This window comes from Octodon degus, unplaced genomic scaffold (assembly GCF_000260255.1).
Source record: "Octodon degus isolate 3935 unplaced genomic scaffold, OctDeg1.0 scaffold00265, whole genome shotgun sequence".
Taxonomy (NCBI): domain Eukaryota; kingdom Metazoa; phylum Chordata; class Mammalia; order Rodentia; family Octodontidae; genus Octodon; species Octodon degus.
The window spans coordinates 365,115-377,519 of record NW_004524841.1 but is presented as its reverse complement, the minus strand read 5'-3'; the positions used below and the strand labels follow the sequence as shown (position 1 = coordinate 377,519).

Below are 12,405 nucleotides of genomic sequence, written 5' to 3'. Positions count from 1 at the left end.
TAAAAGGCAGCTGGTTGATCCTCTGCAACATAGCATTAATTATCAGATATTAGTTACATGATTGAGTTTTTGAATTATCATCAAACTATATTTTTTGATGGATACAAGGGAAAACACAGAAATCGTTTTAGTGTAAATGTCTGGGCTGTATAAACGTAAGGCACCTAGTGATAACTTTTGCTGGTTCATTGTCTGCATTGGTCAAAGACCTAAGTGCTGTGATTTATTGAAGGAATGTACCTGAGGGACAATACTTCCAATTTTTCTCCTCACAAGCATCTGTTGTTGACAGACTAGCGAAAGCCACATTTATCAATTTCTCCTCTGCTGTTGGGGCATTTCTTTGAATTACAAAGTATGCACCAATTTACTAAAAATACTAGTCACAGAAACAAGATTTGGGTAAAATATAGTCTGTGTATTTCAATTTTTCCTCATTTACTTTTCTTTGGTACTATTTTTTTTTTTTCTCTATACTGGGCACTTGATGTCAATCACAGCTGTGATTCCTTCTACTTTGTAATATAAATCTTTACATGCATCAAAAATTCAATGATTATTTAGCCCAAGTACCTGGGATTATATTTTACACATTTTAGTGATCTTTCATCAATTTTAACATAATGTTTTTAGATCATTCCAAAAACTTTTATTTCATCACCAACTTCCAATTTTACTTCCTATTTTGTCAATTTCGATAAAAGGAATGTAACTGCACACTTTCAAGTTCTGTTTATTCACATTTCTTTTTGAAAGTTTGAAGTCCCTGTTTCTTCAGTTCAACCACACTGATTGAATCCTGATAAGCTCATCTTATCCGCCCAGTGTATTTTCGTGATGAGCTTTCAGTTGTGGTTATTGTTGGTCATAAACACACCTACCAGAGAAGTTACCACTTGCACTTCAGTTAGTGGCTACAGAATATCCAATTGAATGTGGTAATGTACCTGATTGATGCTTTCATAGTAGATGTTTTATTTTTTTCCCCCTTTTTCTAACTTCAGAAGTTGATTACTATGCAAAACCCTGAATTCCATCCCCATCACTGAAAAAGTAGGGGAAAAATGGAAGTACAAAAATAACATTGAATATAGAGCTTCTTTTACATTGAAAATTGTACCTTTAGGACAGAATTTCATAAAAGCACTGATAGGGTGCACATCGCTAAATTGCTTCAATTTGTGAACCTGAGGATGTCTCTCTCTGAGCAGTGGGTGAATGCGAACACTTGTTCTATTATTTCCTTTTCTCATACTGAGCACTGAACCTGTAGCTGAATGACATGCTGGACTCTCACATCCTTCCTAAAATTCTGAGTCCAGTAATTCCTAAATGGCCCAGCTTGCTTTCAAATTTATAATCCTTCTGACTTGGCCATCTGGGAGTATGCCAACAATATTTTCTAACCCTGAATATTAGACACATTTTAAGTCTTAAAACTGAATAAATAGAAAACACATTTTATTTTAAATGAATATTGTTTTGATCATCATGCTATTTTCAAGTATTACACACTTTGTGCAATTTTTGTGACCTACCTACTCATCTGCCATATACCCTGGAAAATTATTAATTTTCTTTCAGTCTAATGAAATATTAAGAATCTCTATTATTTTGCACCTGGTCTGTCAAAATATCTTACCTATCATCCTGTCTCAGGCTCCCAGAATATTGGGATTACAGGCATGTGCATCCTGTCTGGCTTTATCACAATAATTCTGAATTGGCATCTAAGTTCAAGCATGATATTATATTTCAAACATCTCATATTGTTTTCTAGGTAGTGAATTTTGCTTCTTAGAGTACATGCTACTTGTGTGATTTTTCCGAAAGGGATTTCATTGTCTATACTTTAACTCAGAGCAGAAGCCAAGGCTTCTTGCCAAGGGGTATGTTTTCCTCACTGTTGTCACTCATTTCAGCTCAGTGTGGCTAGATATGGTTTTTCTTATCAAGTCTATCAGTCTTATAGGATTAGTTCTATCAAAATCCGAATGATGTCAGCTGAATAGTGGCTGCTGTTTCCAAAGGCTATCAACATATTAGAACAATATTTTAGTAAAAATAAAAGTGATTTATTTTGTGTTTTTGATATTTCGGTGTATGTTTAGGACTGTGAGCAGGGACCTATCTTTGAGAAGCACTGAAGTCACACTTCCCTGGTATTATCTGGGCAAACCAGAATGGGTTACAATTCAGCAACATTACCTTCATTCATATTATCGTCCAAACACTGAAAGCAGCCATATGCAAATCATATTCTTCATTCAAACTGCACCTATGACTACAGCCTCTATGACGTCCTTCTAGCTGCACCTATTTTTACATGATGTAGTGATGCTGTGCTTGAATTTATTAGGAAGCACTTTAATATCTTCAGCAGAATCTAAGCATTTTGTGTTCCCACTAACAATGTACAACAGTTTCCATTTCATTGCGCCTATTACCACTGAAGAATAATATCTTATTTCTTTTCTCCTAGTCCCTATTGATGGTCACATTTCTTTGACATTAGTTTAAGTAACTCACATAAGTACAGTTATATTGGCCTTTCCTTGTGGATTTCACTTAGCAAACTGTTAAAGTTTATTCATGTTGTGGTATATCCGAGAATTTCATTTGAAGGGAACTGTTACATTATTATACCATATTAGTATCTCGAATTTTATCTGTTCATGGATGTTTTGTTTGCTTCCACTTTTCTCTATTGTGAATAATGATATTATAATTAGGAATCCATTTAAGGTCTTATTTCTAGTTGGTTATGCCTGCAAATGAAATTGCTATCTGATACAGCAGTACTGTATTTAAATTTATTAGGAAGCACCTTAGCGTCTTCTGCAGAATCGATAGCATTTTATGTTTGCACTGGCAATGCACAACTGCTTTGATTACTCCACGTTCCTATTGTTCTTGCTTGTTGTGTCTTTTATGTCTTGAGGCAGGGTGTCCCTTGTAGTTCAGCCTATGCCTGAGTGACTAGGTACCCCCGGCTGGCCTCCAGCTCATTATAATCTTGCTGCCTCAGCTTCCAGCATTGGAATTACAAAAGTGCACCAGAACACCCAGATCCTTACCAAATTTTAAAATAACTATTTTAAAATCATGAAATAATCTCATTCCCAATTTGATTCATATTCCCATATGAGTCATATCATCACTAGTTCCAACTAGTTGATGTTTTCCTGAGTGAAGTATCTTGCAGAGTAATATCTTATTTGGCGTTTTTAATTTTATCATCCTTCATCAGTAATTTTCTGCATAAATTATCATTTTATTTTATTAAAATTATAATTATTTTAAAGTAAAAAGGTTTTAAAAACCATATTAAGCTAAACAATTCCAAAACATGCTATTTCCTTGGATTAAGGAAAACATATTGCACATATTGAAAAGGTTACTCTGATAATTATTAATCAATACGGTATGAATATAAGAGGTTTTTGTACCAAGCATATCTAAAATATTCCTCTGATGCATCGTAAAGATAAATAACAAAGGCTATTACTTAACAATTTTACCATTACTTTCTTCTATTGAAAAGAAATAATTTTTAAAGCCCAAAACATAATATCTAAAGCAGAAATTCTTGGAACAGATTGGATTATTTTCAGTAAATAGTGCACACTTTCTTCTTCTTTGCATGGCCTATAATCTCTGCCTTCCTCAGTATTGATCTTGAGATCCTTTTCGAAATGAATTTGTTTTTGAGACAGGGTCTCACTAAGCAGCTCAGGCGGACTTTGGCCTTGCTTTGTAGCCCAGGATGGCCTCCACCTCTCAGAGGGCCTCAGTCGCTAATCAGCTTTAGAAAGCTGCTTTCCAGCAAGCCCCACGTGTGCGTGACCCCTTCCGCTCAGCACTTGTGATCCAGCCTTGCATGGAACACAACAACAATGTCCCTCGAGGCTTTAAGAATTTGCATTCAGCTTCCGCCGGGGATCAGCGCGGCCTCTCCGAGCACACAGTGCGCCCGGGGCGCCGACCGGCTCGGGACCCTGCCGGGCTGGGCGCCATGGTCCTTCCTGGGCCCCGGGCCCGCGGCCTGATGGCAGCTGCCAGAGCCGCCCAGGGGCGCCGGCTTGAGGACAGCGAGCCTAGGTCCCCAAGTGCAGACCCAGCCAGCAGGCGCGCGGCGCTCTACGTGCACTGGCCATACTGTGAGAAGCGCTGTAGCTATTGCAACTTCAACAAGTACGTGGCGCGCGGCCGTGTGGATGAGGCGGCACTGCGGCGCTGCTTGCTGACTGAAGCCCGCACGCTGCTTGGGCTCAGCGGAGTGCGCAGGGTGGAGTCTGTGTTCTTTGGCGGGGGCACCCCCAGCCTGGCCAGTCCCCACACTGTGGCAGCCCTGCTGGAGGCCGTGGCGCAGACGGCCCACCTGCCTGCTGATGCGGAAGTCACTTTGGAAGCGAATCCCACTTCGGCCCCAGGCGCCAGGCTGGCGGAGTTTGGGGTGGCAGGAGTCAACAGAGTGTCTATTGGCCTCCAGTCCCTGAACGACCAGGAGCTGCAGCTACTGGGCCGCACGCACTCGGCCCTGGACGCCCTGCGGACTCTGGCGGCCGCACGGCGCCTTTTTCCCGGCCGCGTGTCTGTGGACCTGATGTTCGGGCTGCCCCGGCAGCAGCTGGGGCCGTGGCTCGTGCAGCTGCAGGAGCTGCTGCGCCACTGCGATGACCACCTGTCCCTGTACCAGCTGTCCCTGGAGCGTGGCACAGCGCTCTTCGCCCAGGTGCAGCAAGGCGCCGTCCCCTGCCCCGACCCTGAGCTGGCGGCAGCGATGTATGCGGAGGGGCGCGCGCTGCTGCGGGCCGCCGGCTTCCGCCAGTACGAGGTCTCCAACTTCGCGCGCCACGGGGCGCTCAGCACCCACAATTGGACCTACTGACAGTGCGGTCAGTACCTTGGTGTGGGCCCTGGTGCTCACGGGCGATTCGTGCCCCATGGGGCCGGGGGCCACACCCGGGAGGCTCGAATCCAAACCCTGGAGCCTGACAACTGGATGAAGGAGGTGACACTGTTCGGTCACGGCACCCGGAAGCGCGTCCCCCTGGATGAGTTGGAGCTGCTGGAGGAGGTTTTGGCCATGGGGCTCCGCACTGATGTGGGGATCACGCATCAGCACTGGCAGCAGTTTGAGCCCCAACTAAACCTGTGGGACGTGTTCGGAGCAAGTGAGGAGGTGAAGGGGCTACAGAAGCAGGGTCTGCTGCTGCTGGATGACAGGGGCCTCCGGTGTTCCTGGGAGGGCCTGGCCGTGCTGGACTCCCTGTTGCTGACCCTTCTGCCCCGACTCCAAGAGGCCTGGCAGCAGCAGAGAAGCCCCCCACCGGTGCCAGGAGGATGACCAGCTGTTCCTGCATCCCAGGACAGTGCCAGGTGGACACGCTGTAGATGTCGATCCTCTGCTATGGCTGCTGGGTCCCCACCCAGGGACAGCAGCCTAGGACAGGCACCACTCCTATGGGCACAGTCAAAGCAAAGTGGGCAGAAGGCTCATGTGGTCTAGGGGACTGGAACTCAGAGTAGCACGTGCTGCAAGACTGGGACCTGCTTGTCACCACCAGTGTCTGTTGGCCTTTTTGGTACCCAGTAATGGCCAGAGTTTGGAAATCATAATTTAAAAAAAATTTTTTTTTTTTTTGGCGGAACCAGGGATTGAACTCTGACCCTTTCGCTTGCCAGGGAAGTACTTATTCTACTGAGCCATCTCCCCAGCCCTAAATTTTTTTTTATCAGTACACATTTACAGTACATAATGATTGCGTTCCTCACGGGGACACACACAGCACATCATAATGCTTTTCATGCCGTCTTCCTCTCCCCTCCTTCATCTCTCGGTCTCCTTCCCATCAGCAAAATCTCTGTCTCCCCATTTCCCGTTTCCCATCTTTTATTTTTTCTTTAGTGGAGCTCTTCCTGGAGGGAGTTGCCTCTGAGAGAGGCCTCCTGTCTCCTCAGTGAGGTCCACAGACAGATGTGGGTCAGGGAATCCAAGCTCCCTCCAGGTATCTGAAGCAGGCAGGGATTTAATCGCAGAGCGAGGTGGTTGTGAAATCGTTGTTTTCCAGAGTCAGGACAACTGTAAATGTCAACATTCTGGATGTGTCTGGTTATTTCCTGAAGCAATATTTGGGTGGGGTTTTTTTGTTTTTGTGGGATTGTTTTTGTTTTGTTTCGTTTTGTTTTCAGGGTTGGGGATTGAACCCAGTACTTTAGGCTCTACCACGAGCTCTATCCCCAGCCTCAGGTTGGATGTTCTTAGCAAGCCTATGAGGTGAGTGTTTTGTGAGTTAGAATCTGTAATACAGGATCAAGCCACTGTCACTAATGCAAACTTTGGCGAAGCGTGGTGGAGCATGCCTGTCCTTGCACTCAGGAGGCGGAAGCAGGACGATCACCGTGAGTTGAAGGTCAGCTTGAACTATTAAGAAGACCATGTCAGCATGGGCCAGATAGCTCAGTGGATTAAAGCACAAGCTTAGGCAGGGGTTCAATCCCCAGCCTGGCGTGCCACCCCCACCCCCACCCCCACCCCCAGGCCTGCTGACATGGCTATTGAGACTGGGCATGGTGACGCACGCCTGTAATCCAGTGCTTGGGAGGCTGAGAAACGGAAGGATCACTATGAATCTGATCTGTGTAGTGAGACCCTGTAGACCTTGTATTAAAATACATTTTTTTTAAAAAAAGGAGCTTGTCTTAAAAATAAAATAATGCTAGTTTTGATCCAAAAAAAAAAATAATAATTTGCATTCAGGTGGTGCTGCTTTATTCCTCACCTTCTACCTAAAGTCAAATTTACCTTGTTCTTGACTCAAGCTCAGCTCTAAATTAGCCATGTTCAGTAAATCCCAACACTGGGGTGAAAAGCATTTTTTGTAAGCCATTGTATGTAAGAATATTGCTATATGAGTTACAAGATCTAGTGATAACATCAGTTGCATATTTTTGCCCTGACACTTGCATTATTGTAAAGCATACAGATTCATAATTCTCAGAAGAATTTCTAAAATTTTACAGGTAAATATAATTGTGGAGGAAAAATGTGAAAATATTGTTTTCAAATATTTTAAATGTTAATTTAGAAGATAGTATTATAAATGCTTTTTATTTACAAGATTTAACAAGATCTATCAGGAAGCAGGGTTGGATCACCTGCACCACATGCTGTGCCGGCCCCACCCGCGGGCACCCTGAGCTGACCACCATGACCAGGAGTGTTGGCACAGGCCTGTAATCCCAGAACTAGGGAGGCTGAAAACAGGAGGATCTCTAGGAGTCTGAGCTGAGTCGTAAAACCCTGTATAAAATACATAAAAAGATAAAAATTTAAAAAAGATCTATCCATAAATCTGTTAACTATCATAATTTGAAAATGTGATGATAAAAAAATTGTTAACTCTATTCAGCATCCATAACATTCTATGAAAATATATATGACACCCAGTAGTATAAATCATACTGTTTTTAAGGAATCCTCTCACAGTAATTGTACCTGTCTATACACTCACCATCAGTGGAGAAGGATTCCTTTTCCCCACAGCTCTGGTAAAATTATTTATTGGTTGATTTCCTGATGATAGCCATTCTTTCTGGAATGAGGTTGAATCTCTACATTTTCTTCCTTTGCATCCTCAAACAACCAGTGATATTACTTATTTTTTCATACATTTGTTTGTCATTTTTATTTCTTCATCTGAAAAAGTGTATATTCATCTCAGACACCCATGGACAGATTGGATGTTTGATATTGGGGTCCCGAAAAGATAGTTAAGATAGTTATTCAGCTAGTTCATTGAAAAGAAAGACTGTGCATACATTGTCTAGACATTAATTCACTTCTATTTCTTATACTTTGCGTAACTCTTATGAACATAACAATGCACAATATATTAATTATTGTTCCTCTCCTATTACCCTGCTTTGAAACTTTTATTTTATTTTTATATTTCTTTTAAAGTATAAAAATAAAACTATGTACTGTTAGTAATAATATTATGCCTAGTGTATGTTTATAATGAAAAGATATATTAAATTCAAGTGGAGAGTATGGTGAAAATAGATCATAAGTTATTTAACTCCTTTTAGGTCAGCTTCTCGACCTATAAAATGATATTTTGATTATTAAATAAGATATGGTGTAAAAAGTACTTAAGTAATAGCTAGCATTAGAAGATACTTAGTAATTATTCATGTATGTAAATTAGTCATGGACTCTAGAAAACATTTCCATGGATATTTGAACATGTGACCCAGTTTAATTTGCATTTGGTTTAGTGTTTGAACAGTATAACTGAACTAATAATATCATGTCTGAAAGTCTAGGGACTATGGAAAATTCTAAGCAGAGTTGATCTCTGACTGGGTCAATAGGTTATCATTTATTATGGCTTATTTGTAGAATAAATACAACTACAGTTTGAGGCTTGCAAAAGCAATTGTTAATAAGCTTTGTAACCATAAAGTAGATATCAGAGTACTGCAGAGGTGAGACTGGAAAGGTAAACTAATGTCTAAGCATCTATCTGTAGTGAATATTAATACTGTATATTGCTTTATTTCTATCAAAGGTGTACAATTATTTTATTGGTTAATTTCTTGATGATATCCAATCTTTCTGGAGTGAGGTTGAATCTCTGCATTTTTTTTCTTTATATAAATGGCAAATAAATATATGAAAAAATAACATCAACATTTCTTTTTATCTTTGTATAACTATAGCTAGACTAGATTTATATTTGAAGATGATTAAGTGTTTTCAGGGACAGTTGTCATAAAATGCAACAATTGTACAAGAAACAAAAATGCAGAGAAAGCTATTTGATGAAAAGAAATGTTTAAATCCAATTTTAAATTTATTAAAATAACATTTAATATGTATTCCTATAGCTTAAACATAGTGACACCTTAGTTCATGAGTACTTTTGTTTGAGAGCAATAGCTCGATGGCTTAGCAAGTGCGTTTGACAAAATTTTGTTATCTTTGCAAATTGCATCAGCTGATGAACATGACTGTGCCCATGTTTCTAACATTCACACAAATGTGGTCATCTTTTCCAGAAGCATGGAACAAATTAAGTTTGTGAATGGAGGTACCACTATTGTATATATCTTCTATGTCTCATTATGGTATGTAGAATTATGACAGATATTTTGGCATTTTATTATTTGTAAGGGTAAATGTGAATCCCAGTTTGGTACAAACTTACAGTCACTTGGATACGGCGATTAAATTTGTGTCCAGACTTATTCAAGAGTCAAATAGAATTTCAAGGGCTGGGGAGACAGCTCCATGGTCTAAACGTCTGTCTGATAAGTGCAAGAACCCAAGTTTGCTCCACAGTATCACATGCACTGCCAGTTCTGGAACCCCGAGTTCACTGTGCTGGAAACTTAAACCAGGTATGTTGGCACATGCCTGTAATCTCAGTGTGTGGGAGGCTGAGACAGAAGGATTACCATGAGTCTGACCTGCAAAGCCAGGCCCTATACCAAATAAATAAATAAAAGGTTGAAAAATGTTTTTAAAAAATAGAATGAAATACATTTCAATTATCAAATCAGCTTAAATTTCTTTGATATAAATTTTATTCTGGTTTTTGAATAACCAAATACTTTATTCCTAGCAGAATACCACAATGCACTGAGCTGTGTGTAAAATTAAAACAAATAAGAAGGCTAAAAATTATGTCAACATATAAACTGATATGTAGAATAAGATATGGAACAAGGAAACGAGAAGGATGTGTGAGTTTTGAAGACTTCTTACATTTATTGTTTAACAATGTTATGAAATCATTTTAGGTCTCAAATCAGAATTAGTGCCTCATAAAGTTGTTTTAATAATTGAAAGATCAACATTGGAAAAAAGTTATTAACATCTTCTCAGTTACTTTTTCATCATTTCTGGGACAGAATGCCTGACAACTAAAGTTAAGGAAGGAAAATGATTTCTTTTGCTCACAGTTTGTGGAGGTTTCAGTCTATAGTCTGAGTGGCTCATGGCAGAGGGCAGCACCACAGGGTGGAAGAACAGCGAAGAGCCAAGGGAGAGGCATCAGTGGCAGCAGCTAGCAACCTCTCTCCCTTCCTTATATTGTAATAAAGCTGAATCCTGAGTTAATCACAAACTCTAGAAAGGGACTTTGGGGTAACAACAAGATACAAACCATAACATTCCACTCTTGGACCCCAAAGACTCATGTACATCCTTCAATGGAAGAGGGATTTGAGTCCATCTCTAGTAGTTGACAAAGTCGTAACAGTTTCAACACTGCTGAAATTTCAACTTCCAGGAATGCTCCAAGATCTAATGCAAATATTTGGCTCCTGTACAAAGAAAAAGTTAAACACTTCCAACATTCAAAAGCACAAGAAAAACTGCTACTGCAAAGGTACAAACAGCAGGATACAAAGCATGGAGACCAAAGCAAGTTCAAAATCCTGTCAATCCATGTGTAATATCCAAATCAATCTGTGTCAAATGTTGAGCTCCACGTGGCTCCACCTCTATGGTACTTTTAGTGGTAGCTGCTATGCAAATTGCATCAGCTGATGCACATGACTGTGCTGATGAACTTCTCTCTTAGGCCTGCTTTGCTCCTTCCTTGAAATTTTCCTTAGATGATTCACATTTCTGGCTTTTCCAAACTTCTGAGGTTTCTGCACATTTGGCTTTTCACTCACAGCTTTAGACACTGCCCTCACAGGGCTACACTGCCTGGCCTCCAAGGCCTTATGAAATCTAGGTGGAAGCCTTATTAACCACAGAACTCTTGCACTCTGCTTGCACCTCAAACTAATGTTATGTGGTTGATATGAAGGTCTGCTGCCAGCTGGAGCAGTAGGCAGGTTTGCTTCTCTCTTGACTGCAGGAGCTGAGTGCCTGAATCACTGAGCACTCTAACTCTGATTCCCAAGAACACATTCTCTACGCCACCTCCATTCTGGAACCTGGTGTGCCTGCTGCTGCCACTCTGGAACATGGAGCTCTGTGAATTTTCCCTCAAAGTGAAGTCTTTCACTTCTGCAGTTTTGAAGCTGCAAAGGGTGGAGACTAGCTGCCTAATGTGATGCTCTCAGGCTATCTTTTGTTTTCTTTTGTTTCTTCTTGGCAGTGCAGATCCTCTCAGCTCTGCCTTTGCATTCCACAGCTTTATTTGTTCTTACTTTCTGGTCAAACTCACATTTTGCATCATCTCCTTTGGTTTTTTCCACTTGATTCTCAACATAAATCTGACTAAAAGCCCCCAACAAGAGCCATGCCACTTCCTCAACGTTCTACTATCTTAAAATTTCTTTTCCAGGATTAATCAACCCATTGCCCTAAATCTCAGTCTCAGGCAAATTCTGTGGACACAAGCAAAATTCAGACAAACTAAGGCCAGGGAGATAGTTCAGTAGGTTAAGTGCTTACCTGGCAAGTGCAGGGTCCTGAGTTCAATCCCTGGTCCTGCAAAAAAAAATTCAGATAAACTTTCTGTCAAGCCATAACAAATAATCTGGAGTCCAACAACCAATGAAGCCCTTCCTCACAGCACAAACTCCCTAGCCTATTCTTTATAGGCAGGATTTCTATCAGCTTTCTGATCTTCTGAGCTATGATCAGACTCTCCCATACAGAATCACCAAAGGTATTCCAGTGCTTCTCTTTCAGGTGCCATCTCCAAACCTTTCCCTTCTTCTCATAAGCCATCCCCAAAGTCTCGTATTCTACAAAGTCAGGTACAGTCGCATCAAAGACTCCTCTTCTTGGTACCAAATTCTTTCTCAGCTACTTTTTCCTCATGGCTGCTTCAAAATACCCAACATCCCTCATTAAGAAAGGAAAGATTTCTGTAGCTCAAAGTTACTGGAGATTTCAGCCATAGTCGGTTGGCCCTAAGGAAGAGTGGCACATGCTCAAGGTAGCATTTCATGGTGGTGGAAAACAGCAAAAAGTAAAGGGAGGAGCAGCAGCTAGCAAGCCTCTCTGTCATCCTTATATTGTATTAAGGCTATCCACCCCAGGGTGGGTGTAGCACTCACACCCATAATCCCAGTACTAAATCATAAATTAATCACCATAGCAACATCTAATGAGTTATTAAGGGCTTAACTAGGAAATTGAACCTTATCAAACATTCTCATTCATAGTCTTTCTATATTTCTGGTCAATTTGTATTGATTAATTTTTATTGCATGTAGTCACAGAAAAAAATAAAAGACCCCTCCCTCCAAAAAAACCCAAAAAAGAATAAAAAAACAGACAGAACTTGATGAGATATTCTTCCTAAAATCTTTCCCCATGCATTAACACAACAAAACAAAATGGATTGAAATATTACTGCACTGCTGGAGAGGGGACATAACATTTCCTTCACAAGAGCATGAGAAGAAATGATAGAATTATTCTGTGGT

The 12,405-nt window shown here is 40.9% G+C and overlaps 1 pseudogene; it reads left to right on the top strand.

The window, feature by feature from the left end:
- The first annotated feature begins 4,015 nt into the window (after nt 1–4,015).
- On the top strand, nt 4,016–5,627 carry LOC101582563 (annotated as a pseudogene).
- The last annotated feature ends 6,778 nt before the right edge of the window (nt 5,628–12,405 follow it).